The sequence below is a fragment of the Amblyomma americanum genome, chromosome 9 (genome assembly GCF_052857255.1).
Source record: "Amblyomma americanum isolate KBUSLIRL-KWMA chromosome 9, ASM5285725v1, whole genome shotgun sequence".
Classification (NCBI taxonomy): domain Eukaryota; kingdom Metazoa; phylum Arthropoda; class Arachnida; order Ixodida; family Ixodidae; genus Amblyomma; species Amblyomma americanum.
In genome coordinates this window covers 141,605,971-141,617,725 of record NC_135505.1, presented here as the reverse complement: position 1 = coordinate 141,617,725, position 11,755 = coordinate 141,605,971, and positions in this window count along the sequence as shown.

Here is an 11,755-nt window from a genome sequence, read left to right as displayed (position 1 = left end):
ATCGCCATGGGCGGGGAAAAGGGGATCTTGGTGATTGAGCCAATGCCGAGCGTTTGGACCTTTAAGGCCTCTCGGCGGAGGCAACACACCACTTTGGCCCCAGCTTCCTGTAGACGGCACCTCCGGCCTGACCCGACCGGGGGAAATCGACAGTCGCCTTTTCCTGTCCTCCCCTCTGTCTTTCACTTTCCTATCTCTTTCTTACAACTCTCCCGACTTCTGTTCACTTCTTAGATTTTCTTTTTTTTTTTCCTGGCGGCGAGGGTTAACCTTGTGTGGCCAACACAGGTAGGCAACCTCATGAGGTCGACCTCAATCTCATAATGATCTCAACTTCGTAACGTGAGGTGAGGTCGGCAACGGCTTGAGATTTTGTGAGTGAGGTCAGCAAATCAGACCTCAACCTCACGTACGAGTTTGAGGTTGAGTGAGGTTGTCATTCAGTGAGGTCAAAATTTTGAGGTCGAGACTTTTTGCAGTTCCGAAGAGCACCGCTTCCGAAGTGGATTTGGAGCGCGCCGCCGAAGTATGCATGCAATAACGCTTGGTGTTCGGTTTCCCGTTTCGACGTCTGGATGCTGCAATCCGCTCTTACCTTTTGGTGGTGCACCTTAATGTCCGTTCAGCCCAAGCCTACAGGAAGGCGCACACCTCTAGTCTTCCTGGAAGGAGTGCTGCTGTCACGGTACACCACCCTCCCTCCGCCTTATCCCGCTGGCGTAGCAGCCGTAGCTAACTCCCGGGTGCGCGCAAAGCACATAACTCACTTTGACCCATGGTAGAAGTACGGAAAGCTGGGCAAGTTGGTTACTACTATCCGTGGTAAAACAGCGCGTTTGTTCCATCCTCGTGTTTTTCCGCGCTGCTTTGCCATGGATACCTGTGGTAGCTTTGTCTGATGCCGCAAACGAATATGTTCAGTCCAACAAGCACGCAATAAATTCGTCACACTGCAGATGGCCCAAAGCAAGATTGCTCCGTGTTCATGCTCGCTGCCGCCACTGACGTCACAGCCCTTGCCTTGCAGTCGGGTAAAAGGGATCCTGGTGTACAATGCACGGTGACTTAACAGAAACAGGAGCAGTTGGCACAGGCGAGAGAATGTGATTCAGGTAGTTCCTAACAAGGACACATGCTGATTTGATGAGAGAAGTACAAAGCTATAAAACCTGCATAATACGCGTCGAAGCTTTTGATTGGTGTTTTCCTCTTCGAATCTCGTACTGCTCCTGTATATTCCCGTTCTGTAATGCAAGCGGACGATAATATAATTTCACTTTTATATCCTTCCAAATAATCTCTTTGGTCTCCTGTTCCTTGGTCCTTCTCGGAAATTCACATGTTATGCCGAAACAGCGCAGCACGGGGTGAACGTACCAGCATAGCAGTGTTAGGGCGGTAAAAAAATGCAAAACTGTAATTAATATATTGTGATGTGGTAGGTGATTTCCTTTCTTTTTTTTAATGAAGATGTGTGAATACAACTGATTACATGCTGGCACTGTGCTGCTGAGTCGCTGCTTCAAACCTAAGATGGCATTTAATGGGGCACACTGTTGTTCGCTTCTGTTTTTAGGGTGCGATCTTAGTTTGTAAGTTTGTAATCATTCTCTTCGTTTTTTTTCTTTCCTCATATAGTGTCCGTTAGGTTGGCGGCCTGCTTTGCAGAAAACCAGGCACTACCCACACCGTTGTCGTTCCTTCAACTATTTTGCAGAGACACATCGTTCATCTTAAACAGCTTCGCGGAATGCTCGCGGGTAAAAAACGTCAATGATGGCGGCGTACCGTAGATTGGTTCAGTTTTGAAGGAAAACAAATGATTGACTCAAAGCAGCTTGTCTCTGGTTGACGGAATGGTAACCAGAATTCTTTCCAGATGTATGTGAATTTAGGTGTTTTTCTTTTCTTTTTTTGGTCCTGGGGTGGGGCTTGGAAAAGATTTCGCTGCGGCAAAATTTGAGCGGAGAGCCCTGGTGCTCTTGACGGAGATAATGGTTCATGCTGCCCTCTGTAGACCAGTTGTTTTAACCTGTGTGATTCCAATAGTCAGCACAGTATTCGAAGACGTATCTACCCATTCTTGCCAAGTCATTGGAGAATTCCCAGGATTTCGAAACCATTACCATCGCCACCTGGAAGGAAGTGGCGGAAACGAGGAAGGGTCTTGACCTCCAAGGAACATCAACATCATCATACTTAATTATTAGCTGCACGCATTGCTGTTTTCACGCAGAATTATTTTCTTGTTGCTGGGTAATGTGCAATGTTTAGTCAATATTCTGCTAACTTCTTTTAATTTGGTGGTGGTATATCAGACATCCCCGGGCTCGTAAAGATACACTATAATCATCAGTATCATCATCATCAGCAACATCTCGAGGGTCAAAGGCATGATCGTTGCAGTATGTCATACGTGAGAACTGCTGGACAATCCGAATGTCATTAATGTGCACTGGGTTGTATGCACTCTTTGTAATGCGTCATGCGCGCATGTGCAGTAATGTGGGATTCATATGGACCTTGAAATGGGGGTGGAAGGGGGCCTGGTATGACGTGACATTAGATCGTTGTCACATGACTAGGTGTGCTGGCACATTACATTGTTGTCATGTGACTAGGTTTGACGTGACATTACATTGTCACGTGATCTGATATGTCACACATATGATTTCATCATTAACACTAATTTGTATTTGCATTATCTAATTTCATTAATTAATATTGATTAGGTATTCCAATTTGTGTGTTACTTAGAATTGATTAATGATGTCATGTCATCATCTTCATTGCACGACTCGTCTGCTCACGACTTCACATGGTGCCGCTTCTTGCGGACACTTTTTTTGCAGAGATGACCTTGAAACTGAGGCATCTAAAATGCTTTCGCATTAATAAAAGAAGCCGCTCGCTTGTACGTAGAGGTATAAAAACGAAATATATGATATGCGTCTGCGTAGCCGTCACATTGGAGAGTACATCGGCGACCAGTTTCTTTACATTCGCTGACTGTTCTGAAGTCTAAGAAGAGTATCGGGAATACCTCCCACCTCCCATTTTCTGGTAGATGGTGTAGAAGCTCTGTGTTTGTCAATTGCCGGTTCGTGCGTGAATGAGCGAGAGGCTTCCGATGCGAAGAAGTATACGTGCAGCAGGTTGCTGAATATTGACGCTGATAAATTTACAAATAGTTAGTGAAGCAAACTTATGAAAAAAGTACCCTCCGACGTACTTGTGGTAACCACGTAAGGGACACCCTTGTCTGCACGCCATAAACTCTCCAAGGGTTCATCCCATATAAGCTTCTCCTATTGCGTGCACATCAGTAGTGTCTGTACACACCTTATTAAATAATTACAGACCGCTTAGTGCAGCTATTGTTATAACTAGTCATCACAATGATGCCATCATCATTTTGGCTTTCCTGTCTTACAGGATTCTCGGAACTGTTTTTAACTGAAAAACTTCTTAATCACTTTTTGTTCTTTTGTTTTCTGAGGTCGAGAAGCCAACCTCAAACTCAAAATTTTAGGTTGAGTGAGGTCGCCAGTGGCCTCGGGAAAAGTGAGGTGAGGGCGTCTAAGAAGACCTCAACCTCAACTGATGAGGCTGAGGTTAAGTGAGGTCAGCAAATTTTATTTGAGTTTAAGGTGAGGTGGCCACACTTGGTAGCAAGTCCTGCCCACGCCAGCTGTACACCCCAACTATAACCAAATATGATGCAACTCAGGGCGGTTGGCCACCAGAGGAGGGCGGTGGCGGTTGGTCACCAGAGGTGGCCAACCGCCCTGAGTTGCGTCATATTTGGTTATAGCTGGGGTGTACAGCTGGCGTGGGCAGGACTTGCTACCAAGTTCCTGTCCCGTCCCCTTGTTAGGCTACGTGGTGGGTGGCTGGCACCGGAGCCGAAAAACACACTCTGTGGCTAACCTTCTCTCAGCAACTGATCGTCCTCTCAAAAGAGGGCGGTCCGATGTAACTCAGCAGCTCCTGCAAAAAAAGAAGCAAAGTTTCAGGTGATTCATAGTGAACAAGCAGAAACCTGCTAGAATAATCTCCCCATCACCGTAGAAAAATGCTTGACAGGTACGTTGGGCTTAGGCCACAAGGTTACAAAAATGGCCAGTGGAGACCTCTTACTCAAACTCCCAGATAGCGTCCAACACTCAAAGCTTTGCAACATTGTGTCCATGGGTGACATCCCTTTATACATCTCTGCCCACCGATCACTCAATACAATCCGTGGTGTAATTTCAGAGTGATTTTCTCCACCTCACTGAACAAGAAATCAAAGAAGGGCTTGCTGAACAAAACATCGTTGATGTCTACAGGGTCAAAATAAGAACAGAAGGCAAAGAAATCCCAACAAAATACAGTCTTGACATTCGCACATAGTACTCCCAGATTCAATTGAAGTGGGTTATTTGTAAATTAATGCGAGACTCTACATTCCTAACCCTCGACGATGCCTTAACTGCCAGAGTTTCGGCCACGGTTCACAGAGTTGCCGCGGTCGCAAAACTTGCGTGAAATGGGCTTCAGAATTTCACTCTTCTGGTGAATTCTACGGCGCAAACTGTGAAGGAGACCATGCTGCATACCCCAGGGTGTGTCCGTCCTGGGAGAAAGAAAAAAATAATCACGCTGAAAACTACTGAAAACATTTCTTTCAAAGCAGCAAGAAGGTGATGCACACAAACAAGCGCATTTTCCTTCACCGCAAAAACAAACTTCGCTGATGTGGTGCGTGGGCGCGGCTCGCCTCAGCAGGCTTCGGCACCTGTCCAGGCCACTCACAGTGAGCCTGTGGCATGGCCATCCGTGCCCCCGGGTGGAGTATGTAACACTAGACCGCCAACCCAAAAAGAGGTCTCGCAGACCCCTAGGTCGGTGGCCCTCAAGACCTCCTCCCACGGTCGAGGTCTAACTAACGCCCACGTGTCCTCTGCATGGTCGTCCAGCGCCTCTGCGGAGGCGATGAACACGACCCAGGGCAGCCCCGTGACGTCCACGTCGAGTGGTCGGCGGAGCTCTCTGGATAGGTCAAAACAATTAGATCTATGTTTTCACTCTAGAAACACAAAATTAAGATGGCTTTCATAATTCAATTAAACTGTGGAGGACTACCGAACAACTACATCAAGATAAAACATATCCTTGGAGCATACGCTCCCGTCGCTTTATGCCTACAAGAGGTAAATTTAGGGCTCCAAAAAAATAATTTTCTCAAGAATTATACTGTTTTACGTCGCTACCGAGAGCAGGCTGTCAGGAGGGGTCGCCATCATAGTGAAAAATGTACCGGCTCGTGAGCAAAAACTAAAGACTTGAAGCTGTAGCAGCCAGTCTGCTTGCACACAAAACCATAACAGTGTGCTCTGTATATATTGAGCCACTGCTGAAGGTAACATCCCATGACTTAGAGGCTCTTTTAGAGCAGCTACCAGAGCGCCATACCTGGTAGTTGGCGACTTTAATGAATAATAATAATAATAATTGGTTTTGGGGGGAAAGGAAATGGCGCAGTATCTGTCTGATATATCGTTGGACACCTGAACCGCGCCGTAAGGGAAGGGATAAAGGAGGGAGTGAAAGAAGAAAGGAAGAGAGAGGTGCCGTAGTGGAGGGCTCCGGAATAATTTCGACCACCTGGGGATCTTTAACGTGCACTGACATCGCACAGCACACGGGCGCCTTAGCGTTTTTCCTCCATAAAAACGCAGCCGCCGCGGTCGGGTTCGAACTCGGGAACTCCGGATCAGTAGCCGAGCGCCCTAACCTGGACTGAGCCACCGCGGCGGGTAAAAAACTTTCATGCACATTCCTGTTTTGGGGGAAGCGAGGAAACTGACGCTATAGGGCAGCGTATAGATGGTTTTATTCTAACCGCTAATGTCTGTCTCCTAAATTCGGGTAAACCCACATACTGTTCCCCAACCTCAGGGAAAATGAGTGTTTTAGATTTGTCTTTTAGTTCACCGTCTGTTTTTAGTGATTTTAACTTGAGTGTTTTAGAAAATCCACATGGAAGTGATCACCTCCCTGTAATAACAAGTTTGTCATCCTCGCCAACAGTTATTCCGAAAAAACCACGGTGTTGGAGACTACATTTAGCCGACTGGGCATTGTTTACAAAAAAAGCCAATTTAGAGGTTATAATTCTAGAAAATCATAGCATAGATGAGATTAATAAAATGTTCACGGCATGCATTCTTTCTGCTGCACATGTATCAATTGCAAGGTCCACGAGAGTGGTGCCCCAGAACCACAAACTGGTACTCACGAGAATGTAAGGAGGCAACAAATCTTGTTTTGGCTTGTTTTTAAATCTTGTTTTGGCTCTCAATACTAGATAGAAGGAAATAGCTTTTTAAGCTTTCTACACCGCCATATTTGTTCACATATTTGTAAAAAATCTGCAGAAAACAATTTCTTCCACCTTTAGCTTGGCGCATGACAGCCTGAATTGCTTATGCGGCATTAAACCCAGCAAGCACACTTTTCGAAAAGTTATTGGTTAAATATGATGGTAATACAACAAAACAATGTATGCAAAACAGAAATAAGCCACTGCGCTGAGCCAGAAGTTGATTACAAAAAGTGGAAATGCACTAAACTTTACACATGGTCTTAGCCGCCATTGTCATTTCCAGCTGCCAGCTGTCATTTACGTGGCCTTTCAGGTTGGAAAATATGACTGCTGCGTCAGAGGAAGCAGCCGCATGAGGACTTGAAGTGGAGTTAGATCTGGAATGTGGTGCACATTACACTTGTTCTGTTCTGTTCTTTCATAGCTGAGCTTTGAGCTCCTCCTTTTCTCCATTTTTTTTTCTATCCGGTAGGGCATGGGTTCTTTGGGTGAAAAGCAGGGCAAGGCCTTCCTTGATATCATCATAATCAAAATTCTGCTGGTGCATTTGGTAACATATCTTGGCATCATGTTGTGAAGACTCACCGAATAAAATGAATTTCATCCTTTACAAATCGAGTCCACTACGTAAAATATGTGAACAGTAAAACGAAGCAAGTGCAAGCACGCACTAATGCCCTAGGTCTCTGAGGTGGTGTCTCGCTGTCGAAACTGAAATTCGATCATTACACAATGACAACTCGCCACTGCTACTTAAAAAAAGAAGACTGCATCAGAACTACTGTGAGTAGCCTTTCACCTTTCAGGACTACATGGCGATACGGATGCCATAATTGCCGACTGGAATGTGGCGGGTTCTCGTCGCAACAGAAGAACGCGAAGATGAGGTTACGGGACTACAAAACACAACAGTCAACCAGTGTGCCATCGTTTTTGAGGCAACAACAACAACAGCAGACCGTGTACCTCCAGGCCAGAATGAAACACGTGCACAGTGCCTACAAATGAAGCACTATATTTGCCCTTTCTACAATTTGTTCATGTGTAATGGAGCAAGCGAAGTGTGTGTGTGTATATATATATATACACATATATATATATATATATATATATATATATATATATATATATATATATATATATATATATATATATATATATATATATATATATATATATATATATATATATATATATATATATATATATATATATATATAAGACTGTTGTAAACTGGTTCCAATGAAAGCAATACATTGCTGCACAGTATAAAAATCCAACGTGTGCGTGTTGGAGTTTTACTTCGGTCCAATTAATACATGCAGGCAGAGGACATCATAACTAGTAATTTCAGCCAGAAAACATAAAACACGAGTTTTGGGTATTTGATATGAAGGACTCGAACATATATCCGGAGTTATTTTCAGTGACATGAAACGAAGCTCATTTGAGGTGTTACGTTGCGCAATGGAATATTCCATATATTCAGAAAAAAAAGCCGCCTACAAATGATTGGCCATTTGCCCCGAAGAAACATTTGGTAATAATAGGTTTCATTCATAACCAATAAAAATTTTACGGGCAATTCTTGTACGAATAGCCTGTGGAAGGCATTTATTTTCCCCAATATATTTAAACTTTTTATCTAAAGAAAGTGGAGGTCATTGCAGTTTTTTTTCTGCACAAAATACAGGGCATCCCTAGGTCCTCCTCACCTCTGGCTAAATCCGCTTTGCTTCCATCACGTCATTAGCGAAAATTTGATGATGATGATGATGATGATGGCGAAAATTTATGTGATGCATCATCAGGCTGATGATGATGAGTCAACCAATCGTCTAAAATGCCTGAAGGTAAGAAATTAGCAGACAAGGATAGGGAATTGATAGATGCTCCACCCACTACACAGTAATATAATACTTAGCGAATCATTCAGGTGCAGTCCTGCAGTAATTTTGCTGCCGATATATGCACACTATATAAGGTTTATACTATATATATTGACGCCAGCGCTCGGGAAGACGAACGCGCCGATCCAGAAGAGAACGAAGTGTTGACGAAGCGCTCTCGTCCAGGGCTACGCCGCTACTGACTCTCGGTCGCTTAACGCCGTTGCTGACTCTACGGCAACGTGACATCTGGTGGAGGTGCTGGGTGCGTTGTTCATGTACCGTACGCCCCCTTCAAGCCGCAGTTCAAGTCCCGGAGAAATACCTAAGGTAGACACGTCAGTCCACCAGGGCAGTCGCCGATTGCAAGGCCTATCTCCCGAATTTGTACTACTCCCTTCTAATCTACCCCGAAGGCTCCCACAATGAATACCAACCCAGCCACAGTTCCGCCGGTCCTGCTCCACCACCAGCGTGAGCCACCGCATTTCCACGACCAACCCCACGAGAACGCCGAAGACTGGCTGGACCAGTACGATGGGGTGGCCATCTACAATGGCTGGGGCGCTGACTGCAAGATGCGTCATGTTTATTTCGCCCTCGAAGACTACGCGAGGACCTGGTTTATCAACAACGAATCTGGCCTTCGAACGTGGGATACGTTCAAATCCGAGTTTCTCCAAGTGTTCAAGGACAGCACATTACGCAAGGAGAAGGCTGACCTGCTTTTGCGTGCCCGACATCAACTCCCCAACGAGAGTGTGACGGTGTACGCCGAAGAAATGAAGCGACTCTTCCGATGTGCGGACCCAAGATGTCGGAGGAGATGAAGGTAAGCTTCCTGATGAAAGGGGTTAAGGAGCAGCTGTTCGCCGGCCTGGTTCGAAGTCCTCCAGTGACTGTAACTGACTTCATAAAGGAGGCGAGCTCCATCGAGAAGTCTCTTGACATGAGGGCCTGACAGTACGACCGCCCAACAGCATCGATGCACACGGCCACTGTGGAGGGAGGCACGATGAACTCGGCAGAATCTCTACGTGAGATAATTCGATCCATTGTGCGCGAAGGACTGGCGAAGCTCTTTCCAGCTAAGGTACAGCCTCAGGTTGCCACACTTGCTGATGCTGTTCGCGAGGAGGTGCAACAAGCTTTAAGCACGAGCACACCACTATCTCTCCCAGACCCGGTACAGCCGCAGCACCCAGATCTCAGCTACGCCGCCGTCACACGTCGTTTTATTCTGTCCCAGCCGAACCCACGTTACGATGCACCTGCCTCCACCGCTATGCGAAGTCAACCTCTCCAGCCGAATTCCCCACAGCGCCTAGGACGACGCAGAACGGATATCTGGAGAGCACCAGACAATCAGCCGCTGTGCTACCATTGCGGTGAGGCTGGACATGTTTGGCGCCGCTGCCCGTACAAGGAGATGGGTCTTCGATGATTCCCCGTCGGCTGTCCTCGTCCGACGTGTAGAGAACGACCGCAGGAGATCGCGGGCTACATCTCGCAAGCGGGCTCAGCACAGCGTCGCTCCTCTCGATCGCCATCTCCTCGTCGCTACAGTTCTCCAGGACGAGACCAGTCTCGGAGTTCCCGTAGGGGAAACTAGATGCAGCAGCCTCTGGAGGTGCGGCTGCTCAACGACAAAATGTGCAAGATCCTCCATCGCCGCAAGACAGTTCCAGTTCACACACAACGCCGAATGCCTTAGCCGTACCGACGACTCATCAGACAAAGTGCCTCAAGACAAGCCGATGTCCTCACGTACCCCTCCGTGGCCACGACACCTTTCCTCAATGACGGACTCCTTCGACGCACTGCAGCCGAGACCGGGTGCCTCGACATCCCCAAAGTAAGACGCTAGCAACAGCCGACTTAGAGATTTCGGTCGATGGCGCCAATATAACCGCGCTGGTGGATACTGGCGCCGATTATTCTGTGCTCAGTGGAAAATTTGCGGCGCACTGAAAATGGTCACAACAGCTTGGGACGGCCCACAGATGCGTACTGCAAGGGGCCATTTGATCACGCCAACGGGAAGATGAACGTCGCGGGTAACCGTGCAAGGCCAAACATTTCTGGCAACGTTCGTAGTGCTAGCGGAGTGCTTTCGGGACGTCATACTCGGCATGGACTTTCTGACTGAAAACGGTGCCGTCATTGATCTGCAATCGCAGACCGTCAAGTTCTCGACCGAGAAGGCCATATCCGTCGATAGTGTTCTCCCAGCGGCGCTGCACATTCTAGACGAACACGTGACCGTGCCTCCACGTTCCAGTGCAATGGTAACCGTCGGCTCAAAGAGCATACGGAAAATTGAGGGTGTCGTGGAAAGCAAGCAATTGTTGCTTCTGGACAGAGGACTTTCCGTCGCCAGGGCGGTTGTCTTCCTCGAAGATAGCAAGGTGAACGTTCTTCTCCCAAATTTCAGCAACGAACACCAGCACCTTAACAAGGGAACGACTGTTGCATATATTGACGCTCTTAGTGAAACTTGCGTGCACAGTTTAACGACTGCTTCAACGACTGAGCCTGGTATACCTCCTGGTGTTCAGTACGACATTAACCCAACCCGGGCATTAATATAGCCCGGGCTTCGCCCTATACAGCTGCCTCGGGCCCCTCCCGGAAAAAATTTGTGGCTACGTGCCTGATAGCTATATAGTATATCACCTTTCGAACTGAATGGGTTTTGCGCATTCGCAGTGCAGGATCCCAACAGCCCACACTACAGCAATATGCGCCCATATTCCCGCCCTCGCACATACTCAAAACCATTGTGAAGCGCAAAACCCGTTCAATTTGAAAGCTGATCTACCCTATACTTTCTGCTCCCCTTCTGCATTGAATGGAGCTGCATTATTAACCGGCTTATTAATTAAATTTCGAGTTCAGTGCACGCGCTGTATTGTTCCCTTTGACTTGCTTCACCGGAAACAAAACTTTTGGCATACATTTCACTTGTTCGTTCTGTGCTAGAATACAGTATTATTACTTGGCTGCCCTACACTAAACTATATATCGATAGATTAGAAAGTGTCCAGAGAAAAGCTGTCCAATTTATTTGCAACAAATACAGTCGTCATGAATCCCCCACGCTGCTTCTGCAAAAAGCCGGCCTCTCTACAATCCACACACGAGCCAGACTGCTGCGGCCTAAGTTTCTGTTCCTCCTTTTGAATGATCGCACAAAACTTGATAAGACTAGATATCTGTTTGGGCAGGCGATGTTGCACGCTGAGCTGTCAATTTTATGTTCATTAGGCAAGTTCGTCACGGCTCCTCCTGTACGAGAGAATCTGCTCACCTCAGTCGACAGCCGCGGAGAGGAACGTCCAGTGGCTCTGATTAATCTGTATACCTGAATATCGCGGCTGTATTCGTGGTAAAAATTACCAGCATCACAAAGTCAGTGTATGCAGGAATTTATTTACAATAAAAAGTAAGCTCGCGCGCGCTGTTTAAACGCGCAAAACCTTTCGACTGGGCGGCT